We start from the raw sequence: 16973 nt of genomic DNA on the forward strand, positions 1-16973 counted from the left end.
CCCTATTCCCCACAACCGGTTCCATCATCAAACATCCCAAATCACCACCCACTATCCTCCTTTCCCCCCTTTTTACTCTCCAGCTTTAGAGGTTTGTGTAAGATCACTGAAAATTCACGAAAACAGAGAATTTAGAAGGCAGAAATGGCTGAACAATAAGGTGTACCAAAAAGAATCATTCAAAACGTACTGGAACAAGGAAGTTTGAAGTGGGTATTTGTTGATGGCAAAGGTGGTGTTAGACCCTCTGTTCTTTATCATCTCGATTAATCCAGCTTACAATGTCAGTGATGCGTTTCAACAAAGATTAACTAAATCTCCCACTCTTGTTAATTGGTTCACCAATTTTTTTTTTTTTTTGGCTTCTGTTAGGCCCTTTGTTCATACTTACTTTCACATCAAGTTGTTGAATTTTGGTTCTTGGATGAATTTTTGTTGGTTAATTTTTTATGTTTGTTGATTGATTTTGGTATTTGGGGTTTATGTGAATTTGGTGGGAGTTAGGGTTTATTGAGGTTAAGTTAGTTATAAATAAGAAATTGAGGAATAGGGTTAGTTATATTTCTAATACGTGTCAGAGAAAGGGGGTCAATTGTTTAGATCGGGGGTGGAGATGACAGGGACATGGTGGTGGTGTTAAGTCAGAAAGAGAGAGGTGAAAATGTAAAAATGTTGCAGGCAGGTTGTGTGTGTATATCTATATATTATTTTTTAAACCATTTTAGAGTTATTTACACAATTAGTCCCTCGATAGACAAAATGACAAAAATGCACTCATATTGTAAGACCCTTACTTAAATTATACGATTTTCATATAGATTTCGATTAAAATAGTGTATTTACGATTAAACCTCCAGGTGAAAATACGAGTTTGTTAAAAAATTTTAAGACATAAAACATTCCAACATCTTGTATATAATTTCGCCATTTAAAACATGCCGACGAAATCTAATGCGGAAGCTTGAATTCTTAATCGTGTTTGGTTCTTTATCGAGCTTGATTGTCCTCCGGTACCGTACAATATTCCTACATTTCATAAAACATGAAATGATTTAGTCATTTGGCGTTTAAAAACATGCCCGAACAAGTTCATGCGTCAAAACAAGCAATTCACAAACATCGACAACTTTTGCTGATTTTAACACCCGTCGTGTGACGCGACGGGAATTGATATCATTTTTGCGTGCCCGACACCTGTCGCGTGTCGTGCCAGGATTTTCTCCTTTGTCGCATGGCGCGAGGAGTACTCTTTTCCAGCTAGTTCTGTTTTGAAACCTGCATATTTCCAGCAATACTAGTTTTTATGAAAACTGACATAAGTCGCTCAATAGTGATCCGTTTTACGATCCGTTTCTTCCTACGTGATCGTAAATTGATTCTCCATCACATGGAGTTAAAATCCGACGTCGGATTAACAACTTTCTAGGTTTTAAGCCATCAGCTTAAATTTATTTATTAAACTTTTTGACAAAGCTTTTGACCCGTTCATGATTTTTATCAAACAAACATGTTTTTTACTTCTAAATTCTCATGAACATCATATTTTAAATGTTATCATACAAGGTTCAAATTATGGGTTTTTATGCATTCTTAATCCTGTTTTTACTTATATACTTATTTTGATCCATTAAGGGAATTTAAGGAATTTTTAAGCATAAATCACGCTCATGCCTTACTTGCATCATATTTCCACATTTTCATATCAATTGTCTTCCACGACAATTATATTTGTGGTGGATTTAATGTGGTAAACTATTTATTTCGAATTTTACCTCTCGGTTTGTCATTTTACGGAAAGGACTCATTCTTAGGCATTTGACTCACAAAGGGTTTATGCCTATAACTTTTATACTTTTCTAAGGATTACATGATCATAATACATATTCCTAAACAACACATAAGGGTCCCGTTTGCCCGATTTACCCATCAAGGGCATTTTTGTCAACTTTAGTCTCTCATTTTACGACGAAGGACTTTCACTAAATATTTGACCAAAATTGCACGTTTAACTATAATTTTATATATGTGTACCGGGCTCGGGTCAACTTTGACCCGTTTTAATACATTTCCTTAATGATTTGCTAATTTATAGCAATGCAAATTCCATAAGCCGTTTAATCATTTGAGCAATAGACTCGAAAAATACTTATTAGTCGTTATTTTGTCAAATGGTGCTAAAAATCACCATTTGACCCGTTAGGTCTAAACGACCAAACATTTTGCACTTGTATTTGAGTGGTATATATTTACCATTTCATTATTTAACCGATTTCGGCTTACGCTGTAGGGTATCTTTTAACTTTAACTTATGTTTGTCAACACACGACTAAATTACCATTTTACCCCTATCCTTATTATGAGTTACCCCATAAGGCAACATTTCAAAACTCATTGTATGTTTTTCATTCCATGACTATATTACCATTTACCCCTTTTTACCATCCATCATGGTTTTTCATCATTTTTACTTATTCCGACCTGTATCAATTACGTCGAAACACCACATTTTAACCATTAGCTTAACATATTCATAACCCTTATAATAATTAGACATTTTATAGAAAGGGGGTGTAAGCTTTACTTACCTCGCATCCAAACTACGCTTCTCTTTTCATACTTGATTCGTTTGACCCGTTTCCTCCCTAAGCTTCCACCTAGCTTGTTAAGCGTCAAACTATCATTCATCATTCACAAGGCGGTTAGATTAATCATAAGTTAATACGATTATTCCACCTTACGCACTTTATATCAAAATTATCATTCATCGTATTATAGGTCAGTTTGACTTTTTAAAAGTTAAATGCCCGTTAGTATATGAAATGCACAATCAAGTTCATCAACTAATTTAGGCGTTCCCCAATTACCCAGTAGGCGTTATTTTAAGCCACCATTTTTAACTAATCTTTTAACCAAGTTCATTATATTTCCAACACCTCAACTAGTTCAAGTGATTATCAAAGCTAACTTATTCATCCATTTCGCAAAAACTAAGGGTTCTCATCTATAAGTGAAACCCGTTACATCATATCACTAGCATTCATCCGAACACCTAATATAATCAAGTTCTACATACCAACTAGTAGATAACATGACTTCATACACCTATTTACATGAACATAATTACCAAATTTCATCATAGCATACAAAACCCACTTCAAGTCATGTATGAGCATTCACTCGAGCCTATGAATTGTTCAAGTATCTTGCTTCAACTATCAATTATGATGATTTTAAGCACATGTATATCATCATCTTCACTATTTAGTCAAAACCCACTTCCTAGTTTACTTGTTAATCACTTACAAGTACCATTACATCAAGTTCTTCATATTTTCATCATAACTAACGAAATTAAACATACATAAACATTCAATTTCAACTTTGGATCATAATCCAACAATCTATTTGCAAGTAACATACTTGTCTCAAATTTCAAATTTAACCAATCTATGTTTTATGACATACCTTATGATCCCCATGACTAGGTGATCATTTATATACATTCAAATCAGAATTTGGTCTTCGATTCCTCCTTCAATTTGAAGATTTGTTGAACTAGGGTTTACACCCTTGTTTTCTTGCTCCTGGTCGATCTCCCTCTTTAGTCCCTCATATTTTGGCTAGTTATCAAGTAGGTTTCAACTTACTTATTTTAGCAATATTTCCTCTAATTAACTAGGTTAAACATTCCTAGTTAATTTAGTGGGTTCGGGGAGGTTATGACCCATTTTTTTAAGTCCCGCTAACTCAGGCTCTTATGAACCTTATTTCCTCAAAAGCTTTTATTCTCTTTTTATTTAATATTAGGTTTATTTATTTAAATCCTAATATTTACCGGGTTAATTTTTACCACTAATGGTATTTTACCCGTTCACTAATATTAACGTGGTTTGATTATCAAACCCGTTTTTGGGGTGTTACAAGTCTACCCCCTTAAAGAGATTTCGTCCCCGAAACCTTCTTTATATGGTTCATTGGTTAAGACCAAACGAACTTAGTTTCATTTTCAAGGCATTCATTCTTTTCAGTCAAAAGTTATCCTTTGTATTAACGTGTGCATCTTTCATGTGTAAGTCCTCACGGACCGTAACTTTCATCTTATATTTCTTATCTTTATTGCCTATTTGACCAAGTTGTCATTTGACCACTCGGTAGTATTAGTCCATCAACATGTTTACTCCACACTAATCTTATATTGACGAGCACTTTGTATAAGTCATAACATTATTTTGACTTTGAACGGTTTTACCGGCTAGACTGATTAGTCACCGTCACTTCATACCTCGTCACTCGGGTATATCTAATTGCCACCTTCGGCCTTATGTGAGTTTATGATTACCTAAACCATCTCATACTACTTATTTTTGTTAAAACGTTGCTTTTGACTAAAACCGAATTTTTAGTTTAACGTTTTTCTCTTTGTCTTGCGTCATTTACTCGCATTGCTTGAGCCTAAAAATTTGTTCAAAGGTATTAAATAATAAACAATACATCAATGACCGAATATCTGACCAATTTCACAAGTTTACTAAGCATACTAATATCAGTAAACATCGGTATATATTGTACTTTGAATTTACTTTTAGTTAATTACTAAAACCATCTTATTTTAGCACAATTTTTGATATAAGAGATGAATAACAAAAATCTAAACCTGCTAACCAACCCAAATAGCCACCATCTAAACATGGTACCAAATCCACTAACCAAACAAGCCCAACCAGACAAACCATGCCCTAACCCCAAGCCACTAAGCCACTCAACCAGACCATAACCATACCAACCTGTGGAAGTTCAAACTAAACACCAGGTCCCATTATACATTCTAAATTCCTAACTTAATTGTGGCTTCATCAATATCAAGCTAAACCTATACTTGTCACCAGAGCAATTAGATCAACATAACAAATATCTTGAAATTGAACATGATACCTCTTCTATGGATCGTTGGTACTCAACAGATGATGGTGCACACCCATTAGAAGATGATGATGTCCAACTCACCATGTAATGCAGATCTGAAGATCCTACCCCAAATACCCGGGTGTCCTATGACCTCCTGCCTGCACACGAGTCCACACCTCAGGGTCATCAGGACTATCAGTGAGGTCCGACCCGTGAATATCATGCAACGCCTCCAAGCAGGCCCCCCCTGAAATATATCAAAATAATGCATTTTTATTGTACTAAATATTTATATGAAAATGGTAAGAAAATAAAAAAGGATAACTCACATATACTTCTTCGGATTGGTTTGTCCAAAACTTCAAATCATTCATGTCATATATGCTAATCTCACCTATCCTTAACTTTTATTTACATTCTTTGGTGAGGTGGGTTTGTAGGAAGAGTTCTTTAAATGTAGGTTCCCGACCATATGTCCTTCTCTACATAAATCTAGAGTATAATTATTGTTATAAGGTTTATAGTATATACAATACAATTACTGAAATTCGTAAATATAATTAGCTTACCCAGTTTTCATAGATCCACCGGTGTGTCGAGATGACCTTCCATTGATATTGGCGTTGTTGCAATTTAATGACCCACACTTTGGCTTACTAAGCCATGCTTTTGTGTTCCAAGCCTGCAAAGACATAATACTTCACATTCATTTTTGTTCATTTACATATTTCTTTAAATAATTAAATCGTAATAATACTAACAGAGTGGATCCAACCCGATTTAAGGCACCCATAACAATAATCAACCATAACATCAGATAAAACAGATTATATGCAACAACAATAATAAGCCATAAGATAAAACAGAAAAGAATATATTAATTTGCCTACCGAACACATGTCACGCCATATGTTGATAGGTATTGATTCAGGCGGATATTTATGAATAATGCTGAATTGATTAGAATTACGTAGGTCGACATTTTCTCCAGCTTTATATGCAAGTTTTGTAGCTTTTATTCTCAATTGCATCATAATCTCACTCTCACTGAAACGTTTCTTTAGCATGTTAAGAAAGCATTCATATATTGCTTATTCGTTTGATGGATTCCACGTCTAGCAAGTCTTCAAAAATAAAAAGAGTAAACTGCCATTTTGGTCCCTTTGGTTTGGGCACTTTTGCCATTTTAGTTCAAATCTCAAACTTTTTAAATCTGGGTCCCCGTGGTTTCAATTTTGTTGCCATTTTGGTCCAAAAGTGAAATTCAGATTCCCCAACTTAAAACCTGATATTTTGTCTTTATCCTCAGGGGTATTTTAGTCATTTTGGAATTATTATAACTCAATTAACTATATATAATACCCTAAAACAATTAATATATACATACACACACACATACAGACTCTGCTCTCTCTCTCTCTGAACTACCACCACACCACCACCACCCCCACCACCGCATCATCCCCACCACCACCATCCCACTTGTACTAGTGCGACGGTGTCGGAGACGCCCGTAAAACACCACAACCACCATCAGCGCCGGTAAAACACCACACCCCTTTTCTCTCTCTTCTCTCTCCCCCTTCTCACCACCGCCACCTCCTCCCCCCTCCATTAACACCACCACTGCACCACCACCACCACCACCCTTGTCTTCCTCATTTCACCAAATTTCACCGGAAAACCCTAATCCAAACCCTAATTAGGGTTAACACTTAACACAAATTAACAACCTTCTAAAAGTCTAACTGATAGAATCAAGCTTTTTACCTGCAACTTTATTTGATATGCAATCAATTGAAAGAGAGAACAGAGGCTCCGGTGAAACGTTAGAGAGAGAAACAGTTAGAGGCTTCGGCAGCAGCAACGGCGGTGTTAGCGGTGTACACTCACACCACCATCTCCCCTCCACCACCGTACACCCACACCACCTATATCAATCTCAAACCCCTCTAATCTCCGATGTCTTCAACCAAATCTCCGACCACCACCACCATAAAAGACGGGCGCACCCTCTATTCATGTTCTCCGATCACCTCCTTCTCGGCAGTTGATTTTCAGGATGTAGAGAGAGAGTGTGTGTGTGTGTAGGGAAGAGGGTGAGCTGAGAGTGTGTGTGAGTGTGTGTGCAGGAAGAGGGTATGCATACATATATATATATATATATATATTATATTTTTAATTAATAATTAATAATTAGTAATAATAAAAGTATAATGACCAAAATGCCCCTGGGGAAAAGGACAAAAACCAATTTTTTTAGAAATCTGATCAGATTTGAGATTTGAACCAAAATGGCAACAAAATTGAAACCACGGGGACCCAGATTTAAAAAGTTTGAGATTTGGACTAAAATGGCAAAAGTGCCCAAACCTCAAGGACCAAAATGATAGTTTACTCAAATAAAAATATAAGTTAAAAATGCAAACTCAACAAATAAGCTAAAGATATGTAAATATATAATAAAAAAGTTACCCTAAATTGATCATACATACGGGCCACTTCATCTCGAGGAACCTGTTTGAACGTTAGCCAAGCTGCATCACGATGCTCACGCAGTATACGAGAGATACTCTACGAGAGATACTCTTATGAACATCACCATACACATTCACAAACCTACAATATTTTGTAATAATCAAATAAGTATATATATTATATTATTATATTATTTTTTTTGCAAAGTGTAATTTCCCTTAACTTTGGTCATCTTCCCATTATTATCATGGATGGGGTTTAAAAGAGGTCGGTCACAAAGAAGCTCAATGTCTTGCCTTGCCTTCATATTGTCTTTGGATCTGTCGGTGCCCAAAATAGTGTGAAATAGATTGTCGAAAACATTCTTCTCAATATGCATCACGTCAAGGTTGTGCCGCATCAACAGTTTACGCCAATACGGAAGATCCCAAAATTTGCTTCTTTTTACCCAATTATGTGTCTTTCCAAAACCATCCAGTTTACTATTTTCCTTAGGATAGGAGGGGTACCTTCGTAAACTGTGGGGAAATCTTTGATGGTCTCCTATATTTCCTCTCCAGTTGGCTCCGGAATTTGTGTTTCCCTCAACACCATGATGTTTTTCCGAAAGTTAACTCTATCTTTTCGAAAACAATGTTTGGGTGGGAGATGTTGTCTATGATAGTCAAACCAACATGCTTTACTTCCAAACGACATTTGGAATGACCCTGATTTATTCGAGCAATATGGGCAGGATAACTTACCGTGTGTGTTCCATCCGGATAACATCACATAAGCAGGGAAGTCACTAATTTTCCATATTAGTACGGCCTTCATTTGGAAATTGTCCCTTTGATGGGCATCATAAGTTACAATGCCAGTTATGAATAATTGTTTTTGCTCATGTACTAAAGGTTGTAGAAAAACGTCCAAATTGTGTACGGGATTCTTTGGCCCGGGAATGAGCACCGAAGTTGTATGTATCGCTCTTTCAAGGCCAACCAAGGAGGTAGGATGTAAACCGTAATAAACACCGGCCAACATGAATAATCTTTCCCCGTTGTATTATTTGGATTGAACCCGCCAGTACACAACCCAAGATGAATATTGCGTTTTTCTTGTGCAAAATCGGGAAACACCGAGTCAACATTGTTCCACGCCTTACCTTTACTAAGATGACACATTTTTCCGGGTTTCCTATGATGATATGCGTGCCAAGTCATATGTTGGGCCGTTTTCTTTGAATAGAATAGTCTTTAAAGTCTTGGTACAACAAGCATGTAGGGCATCGCCAACTTAGGCACCTTTTTCCATATCAGAATTATCTCCATTGAATAGCATGCAATGGTTTTCGCATACACGAATCCGTTGTTACGGCAACTCTAGTAGCTTCAACATCTTCTTGGTCTCATAAAATTTTCTAGGTAGCTTAGCACTGTCGGGCAGAATATCTTTAATGATCAGTAGTAGTTTATCAAATGTAGAGTCGGAGACATTACAATCTGAGTTTCAGTTCAACAACCTTGTAGCGGTTGAGAGTATGCTAGCGTTTTCAGAACCGAGTCACAAAGGCTGATTGGCTTGACTTAACATGGTATAAAATGCCTTGGCATTTTCATTTGGGTCTTGTTGCATGCTTTCCATAACCATCTCCTCGTATTCGGTATATTCACCAACATCTTCATCATTGTCTCTACCCACATGTTGAGACGATACTGGGTTTGAACATCAACCCATGTCTTGTGTATGAAATGACTCGCCATGCACATACCATACCTTATAATCTTCCACGAATCCTTTTACATATAAGTGAACCTCAACCACATCTCTGCTCTTGAAACGAAGATTTTGGCATTTGGCGCATGGGCATCTAATTTTAAAAACCTCAACCCCTTATATAAGCTCTTTTTGAATGTTAGGTGCGTTGGTGAATGCGAAATCCAAGAAATCATTGACATATAGTTGAAATGTCGGATTAAAAAAATCATTACTAGTGGTTCTCTTCGTGTACATCCAATCTCTATTAGGCAACATTTTTGTTGATCTATAACTAAATAAACTAACAATAATATTGAAATTAATAATCAGAATAATAAGAGTAATAATAATAATAATAATAATAATAATAATACTTATATTTATATATATATATATATATATATATATATATATATATATATATATATATATATAAAGAAACAGAAGCAATTATCCAATAGCTTAGGTCACAAAAATGTAGACAACAACAGATTAAAATAATTATTTTCAGACTAGAGTTCATTATGACACATGTAAGGATTATATTGATAGTTACAATCATAGTTAAGGTATAAGTTTCCTATTATTGTATTTAAATTGTTCATGAAATTCTAGTCAAAGCCTACAACAATATAGAATTATAATAGTTAAGCTTTAACTCTTAGTCTGACTTTAAAGGTGTATTATTCTTTCTATCTTCCTATTCGATCAGAATTACATATTACATTTTACAACATTTTTGCAATAGCATTCTAGCAAAAAGCTTAACGTTTGAGATTAGGTTTGGGTCAACTTAGCTTCAGATATAGCTTACTTAAAACCTATGGTAACAAAGAAATACAAAACCTAAGACCTTAGATTCAATGGTATATGTGATCATTTTGAAACAGAATGCTACAACCTTAATGATCATTTCATCAACAGAAAGCATAGATTCTTCTTCACTCAAGAAACTAATTCAGAGCATATATGCACTCGAACAACTAATTCAGAGCAATTATTCAATCAAACAATAGTTTAAAAGCAGTCATTCACTCGAACAACAAATTCAGAGTGATTATTCAATCGAGCAACAAAATTACAGCAATTATTCACTCGAACAACAAAATCATAGCGATTATTCAGTCGAACAACTAACTCAGAGTGATTATTCAATCGAACAACAACACCAGAGCAGTTATTCAATCGAACAACAAACTCATAGCGGTTATTCACTCGAACAACAAATTCAGAGCAATTAGCAGAGCGATTATTCAATTGAACAACAAATTCAGAGCAGTTATTCAACCGTACAATATTTTCAGATCGACTATTCAATCGAACAACAAAATTAGGTCAAAAACCGAAATGTAAACAACTAATCATACCTCGGAGTACGGAGGATGAACAACAGGTTTTTAGTGTTTTGTGCAGCAGAAGCTTTCTTTGTCTTCTTCACTTTCGCATCCCTAGCTTCAGTTTCTGTCGGAGGAAGTTCAGCCGCCGTGAGTTTCGTTAGGGTTTTGATAATAGATCGGAAATTGCAGGTGTGTGAATAAGATGATGTTGATGATGATGATGAAATTTTGACGGTTAGTAAGTGGAAGTGGTGGAGAGAGGGAGGTTGTACGGTTATGGTGGTAGCCGGAGCTCCGGCGAGAGAGAATTATGAGATTTTTTTATATCAGTTTCTATTCGATTTTTTGGTTTGGGTGATATACCTCTTATAATATAAAGTATTGATTGTTTCCCTCATGTTCAAAAAGTTACATCCTTAGTCCTTGGTTTTTAAAGTTTTGTGAGCAATTGTATGCGTTACCGGTTGCAATGCATTTCTGGCGGAAGTTTCATAGGATTAAAATTTTATTTAGTTAAAAGGTTTTCGTTGTAAATGTGTGGCAAAGTAGTAAATATGTTATTTATAATGATAAATTAAATAAGTAAATAATTTTCAAAAAAAAAATCCTACAAGTTTTTGACGAAACTATGACAAAATTGTAATATTTTTGTTTTTGTTGCTATTGTGTAGCAAATTTGTTTCAAACATTAGGATTTTTTTATCGTTGGAAATGCGTCACAATTTTGTCTAAATTTGCAATGTATTTTTTTGGTTGGAAAATTTCATAGCAAAATGACCATTTTCTAGCAGTGAAAGCTAGAATCCAGTCGACCTAAACGAGCTCAAGCATAAAAGTAAGTTTGTTCAATAAAACAAGTCGTTCTCGAGCTTTGGTTATCGAGCTCAAGTCGGCTTGGAAGCGTAACAATAATTTTATCCATATATACTTTCTAATTATTATATTAAATATATACATTTACATAGTGGTTGTTATTATATGTATATTTATGACTAAAAAACTAAATTACATAGTATATACAAATTATAATTAAAATTAAATTAAAAATTATAATTAAAATATATAAAAAAGAACTATAAATGTCTATAAGTTAGTTAATAAATAATTAATTAGTCAAGTTTGAGTGTGAAAAATAACTCATGAGAAGAGATCAACTTTTAAATAAAGTTTGAAATGAGCTAGGCTTGAGCTATTGGAAGTTAAATAGAACAAGCTAGAGCATGGTCAAACTCGAAATTTCATCCGGCTCATTTACACCCCTAGCGACATGTTTTTATCGTAATTTTTTTATTAAAGATCCTTCAAAATTTAATTTACTTTTTCTACTAGTTATAAATATAAGCGATTGAAAATAAATTACATGAAAACTTTTTACAAATTTACACAATTGAATGTAATTCATTTAGATTTTAGGTTTAGGGTTTATAAAATACAACCATATTTTCTTCAAGTTACAATTCCATAAATGCAATCATCACTCCATCCTAAAACAAGAATAAACCTAATAGAATAAAGTGTAGACTTTAGTTATAACTAATTTGGTTGACGAAAAAAAAATTATAGAACAATGTTACAAACTTAGGAACTACCTCTAACCATTTTATTATTAGATGTAGATCTCCTCCTTCATGTGTCAATTTAAAGATAGTTTTACATAATTTTTTTATGTATTACATATATATATATATATATATATATATATATATATATATAATTGCGCTAAAATAAGAACCACCTCGAGTTGTACGAACCGCGAGAACTTTTTTATCCGGGCCGAGGTGGACTAATTTTTTTTTTCATAAACGTAGATGCGTGCATTATAAACACATTTGTAAGAAAAAAATTCAAAAAAAAAATGTCGTTTGTGTAGTTTTGAGCACCACAAGTTTGTGTTTACGGTACCCGTAAATTTTCCGGTTAGATTTACGGTACCCGTAAACACAAACTTGTGGTGCTCAAAACCACACACACGACATTTTTTTTTTTGAATTTTTTTTTACAAATTTGTTTATAATACAAGCAACTACGTTTATTAAAAAAATTTTGGTCCACCGCGCCCCGCACGGTGTAGTTCTCACGGTTCTTACAACTCGAGTCGGTTCTTATTTTAGCGGTCCCCTATAGATATATATATATATATATATATATATATATATATATATGGGAAGGTTCAAATGAAAACCCCTTTTAACGCGAAAACTCGAAAACTAACTAAAAAAGACTAAAAAACATACCAATTATTTTTATTAAAAATCGCTATTTTTTATCTATAAAAAACATTTTTTTCAGAAAAAAAAATTGTAATGCACGTGTGTAGTACACATACACATGTGCACTACAAATTTTTTTTTTTTGTAAAAAAGTTTTTTTATGTAAAAAAATAAAAAAATTGGTATTTTTTTTTTGGTTTTTTTAATTAGTTTTTGGGTTTTCACTTTAACTAATAATAGTTTTCATTTGAACCTTCCTTTATATATATAGGGGGAGATTCATTTGAGAAGAAAATTAAATTGAGAAGAAAAAGAACAAATGGTACAATTGTAAAACATTAAATAGTTTTTCTCTCATCTCATTTATTATTATTTTTTACTAATTAATTAGTCATAAAGACTATCATCCTACACACTAAAATTTTTTCCTAGACACATCAAAATTTATCTTACACGTTTTTGAAATTTATCCTACACATACTTAAATTTTTCCTACACAACTCGTAATTCATCCTACACACCTCATACTTTATCCTACACTTTAAAATAATTTTTTTTCTTCTTTGAAAAAATATATTTTTTTGAAAATAAGTTACAATTTTAATTTAGTTAGCTATTAAAAAGGAAGACTAACAATTAATGATCTATCTAATTTTACCAATATACCCTTACACCTATATTAAATACAAAAATTAAATGAAGTAAAATGAATCATTCTTATTGGTTGAAGATTGTTCTTTTTTATTCTTACAAAAAAATTGTTCTCATTTGAACCCTCCATTTATATATATATATATATATATATATATATATATTAGGCTAATTATAAGGAGAAAACTCGCTCCAGTTGACTAAACCCTGAAAACTCACACATGTGGCTATGATTGATCCACGTATGTATTTAGATTGAGAGTAGGAAAGGGCATAACGGTGTTTTTCTTTTTATCTTTTTGATTGAATGGAAATGTGTAAGTCTTTACACAGACTTTTCTTCTTCTTGTCATCTTTCTCATTTAATACCATTTTCTCTCTTTACCATTAAATCTCACCAAACCTTTTCAAAACTCACCAGATCATTTCCTCCATCATCTCTCTTCTCTAGCACACTTTTCCCTCTTTCCCTCTCTCTATTGTTCCATTATAGAGAAAACAAGAACAAAAATGAAATCGGAGAAACTAATGAGCATTAGATCGATGTAGACGCCATCTAGATCTAGATCTATACCGTCATCTAGACCTGGATCCATCATGTTTCTTTTAAACACGTCAAGATCTAGATCTGGATCGCAGGTGGGTGGTGATCGTTGAAGGTTGATGAAGGATGGTGGCAAGTGGTGGTCCGGTGGTAGTGGTGGTTGTTGGGAGCTCCGGTGGTGGAGGGTCTAGCTGAAAACATGAATAATCAAAGCCAAAGCCAATTTCAGGTGCTCGATTTAATTCATTTTTTAGGCTGCATTTTTAGTCTGCATTTTTGTTGTTTTTATGGATCTGCAATTTTTTTTGTTCAAGAAGATAAAGGTTTTTAAGTTCTTGTTTTATGGATCTGCAAATCCGATGTTGAAGATGATGTTTTTGTTCGAACCAGGCAAAGATCCAGTAAAATTACACATCCTTTTTTACATTTTTTGAGGATGCTGAAGGGTTTTGTTCGAATTTTTTGTTCAAGAAGGTGAATATGTATGTTTTTAAGCTTTTTTTGCAAATCTGCAATTTTTTACTCTGCATTTTTGTTGTTTTTTGTGGATCTATAACTTTTTTTATTTTTTGTTCAAGAAGATGAAGGTTTTTAAGTTCTTGTTTCTATACATATTGCTTTTTATTATTGATTTTATCATGTTTTTGTGTAAAATTTGTTTCAGATTTCTGAACAAATCGAAACAATTTGATTTAAGTTCTTGTTTATTGAATTAAATTGAAGTTACTTTTCTTGTTTTTTGTGTAACATCTTTATGTAACCCAACATAGATGGGTTTAGTAATGTAACAATTCTAATATGTTTTGTTAGTTACATATTTAAAAATTCTAAAAAAACATAAATAGTTACATTTTATCGTGTTACATAAATAATGCACGTTACTGAAAATAAAGTGTGTTGTTTTTCTGGCATAAATTGATAATTAAAAAATGCATGTTACATTTTTTCGTGTTACATAAATAATGCACGTTACTGAAAATAAAGTGTGTTGTACACTTTTTTGGACTGTTGTTTTTATTATTGATTACATCATTTTTTGTGCAAAATTTGTTTTAGATCTTGTTCAAGAAGGTGAATAAGTATGTTTTTTTCAGCTTTGTTTGGAAATCTACACTTTGAAGATGATGTTTCAGATGTTGAAGATGATGTTTCAGATGTTGAAGATGATGTTGAAGATGTTGAAGATGTTGAAGATGATTCAAAAGATGTTTGTGTTAGAAATGTAACAATCAATCAAAGCAAAAATGCCTGACATTTATGTAGACTTTTTGCTGTGTTGAATCTGAGAATTTTATATGTTATGGATTTTTTGGTTTTGTTTTTACCATGTTACATTTTATTTTTGCCTCAGATTTTTGTACATTTTTGCTGTATCCGTGTTACATTTTTTTTTTCACTGAGATTTTTGTACATTTTTTGCTCTATGTGTGTTTGATCAGTGCTTTTGTTGATGGTTGCTTGAATATCTTTGTTAATGGGTGATAGAACTTTAATCATCAGAGAGAGAAAACATAAAATAATGAAAGAAAAGTACTTTAATCAAGAGAAAGAGAGAAAACATAAATTAATGGGTGACAGTACTTTGCACTTTCTTTGTTCCAATATTACCCTTCATTACATTAAATACATTAAAAATTGAGACAAAGTACACAAAAGCAATTGATGGGGCAAAAGTTAATCCTAGCCATCCATCAACTTTGATCAATGGTGATTAATGGGTTTTCAGGATTTAGTCAACTGGAGTGGGTTTTCGATTTATCCTTGCCCTATATATATATACATATATGTATATATGACCAAAAGTCTCAATATCCTTTAATATTAAATATAGGCACACACTATTCCTACATCATTGCATTTTATTCCCATACCCTTTTTCATTCTATCTCTCTCTCTCTCTCTCTCTCTCTATATATATATATATATATATATATATATATATGTATGTATGTATGTGTAGAGAGATAAAAAGAGGGATGTGTGAATATTCACTCAAGATACCAACTATATATATATATATGTATGTATCTATGACCAAAAGTCTCAATATCCTCTAATATTAAATATAGGCACACACTATTCCTACATCATTGCATTTTATTCCCATACCCTTTTTCATTCTATCTCTCTCTCTCTCTCTATATATATATATATATATATATATATGTATGTATGTATGTATGTGTAGAAAGATAAAAAGAGGGATGTGTGAATATTAACTCAAGATAAAAAGTTTGTGTACCAAAATGGATGTAATCATCTATGTTTCCATAAATGTACATGCCACCCAAACAAGTATTATGTGCATATATGCATTCAATGAGTTCAAATGTTGTCCAGGGAATAGTCAAACTTGGAGTTAGTTTCTCCTTAAATTTTATTTAACAGATCAGAAAGAGATGTATTTATTGTCATTGTTATCTTACCCCTAGAATTGAAGCTGGACCACTAATCAGTTAGTTGGTGACTTTACAGAACATAAGTTGCTTTTCCTATCAATGAGATTTGAATAATCATGAACCCCATACATATAAAGAAACTTTGGTTATAACCTAGAGTTTATAATAAACTTATTTGCTGTCAGAATAGAGGATTTAAGCATGCAACCTAGGGTTTCATAACGGAGGTCCCTTTCGGGACCACTTCTCCATTATCATCCATCACTGGTATATATGCTATAACGCAGTACACCGAAAGTTCAGTTTTCTACATGGTTTTTAGTATAACTATCTCAGTCCCATAACTTCGTACATATGTGCAACTAGTTGAGAGGGATGGAAGCATGGGACAATGCAAGATAGATATAAGAAAATTCATTATTTAACATGATGTAATAGAAAGGACAAACTAAAGATGAACATCTACTTTATAACTTCAAGGAATGAAGAAGAAAGTGTGTGACAAACTGTAGATGCTCAGCTTTCATCATGAACTTAAGGAGAGTTGCTCCTTGGCAACAGTGTATTAGTATTTAATTATCGACACGTAGGTACGACAAACTAGGGCTACACGGCGTTTTATGTGCCCATTTTAGGTGACATGAAGCTAAATGGTATTCTAACTTAAGGGGTTCTGTCGTCCCACAAGGAGCTAATTTGAAAAATTATTGAG

General features: G+C 33.3%; 1 long non-coding RNA gene across 8 annotated transcripts; it reads right to left on the minus strand.

Moving 5' to 3' along the window:
* Window positions 1-794: 794 nt before the first annotated feature.
* Window positions 795-10794, minus strand: LOC110929315. 8 transcript variants are annotated; one of them, XR_004889658.1, is made up of 6 exons: window positions 10488-10794; window positions 5475-5587; window positions 5235-5397; window positions 3466-5152; window positions 2586-2674; window positions 795-1275 (listed from the first exon to the last, which is right to left on the minus strand). It is a non-coding gene; the product is annotated as an uncharacterized LOC110929315 (long non-coding RNA). The 8 variants fall into 8 exon arrangements; XR_004889656.1 differs by having other exon boundaries at window positions 795-1026; window positions 1119-1275; window positions 2586-5152; XR_004889657.1 differs by having other exon boundaries at window positions 795-2674; window positions 4933-5152.
* Between the last annotated feature and the right edge of the window lie 6179 nt (window positions 10795-16973).

This window comes from Helianthus annuus, chromosome 3 (genome assembly GCF_002127325.2).
Source record: "Helianthus annuus cultivar XRQ/B chromosome 3, HanXRQr2.0-SUNRISE, whole genome shotgun sequence".
Classification (NCBI taxonomy): Eukaryota; Viridiplantae; Streptophyta; class Magnoliopsida; order Asterales; family Asteraceae; genus Helianthus; species Helianthus annuus.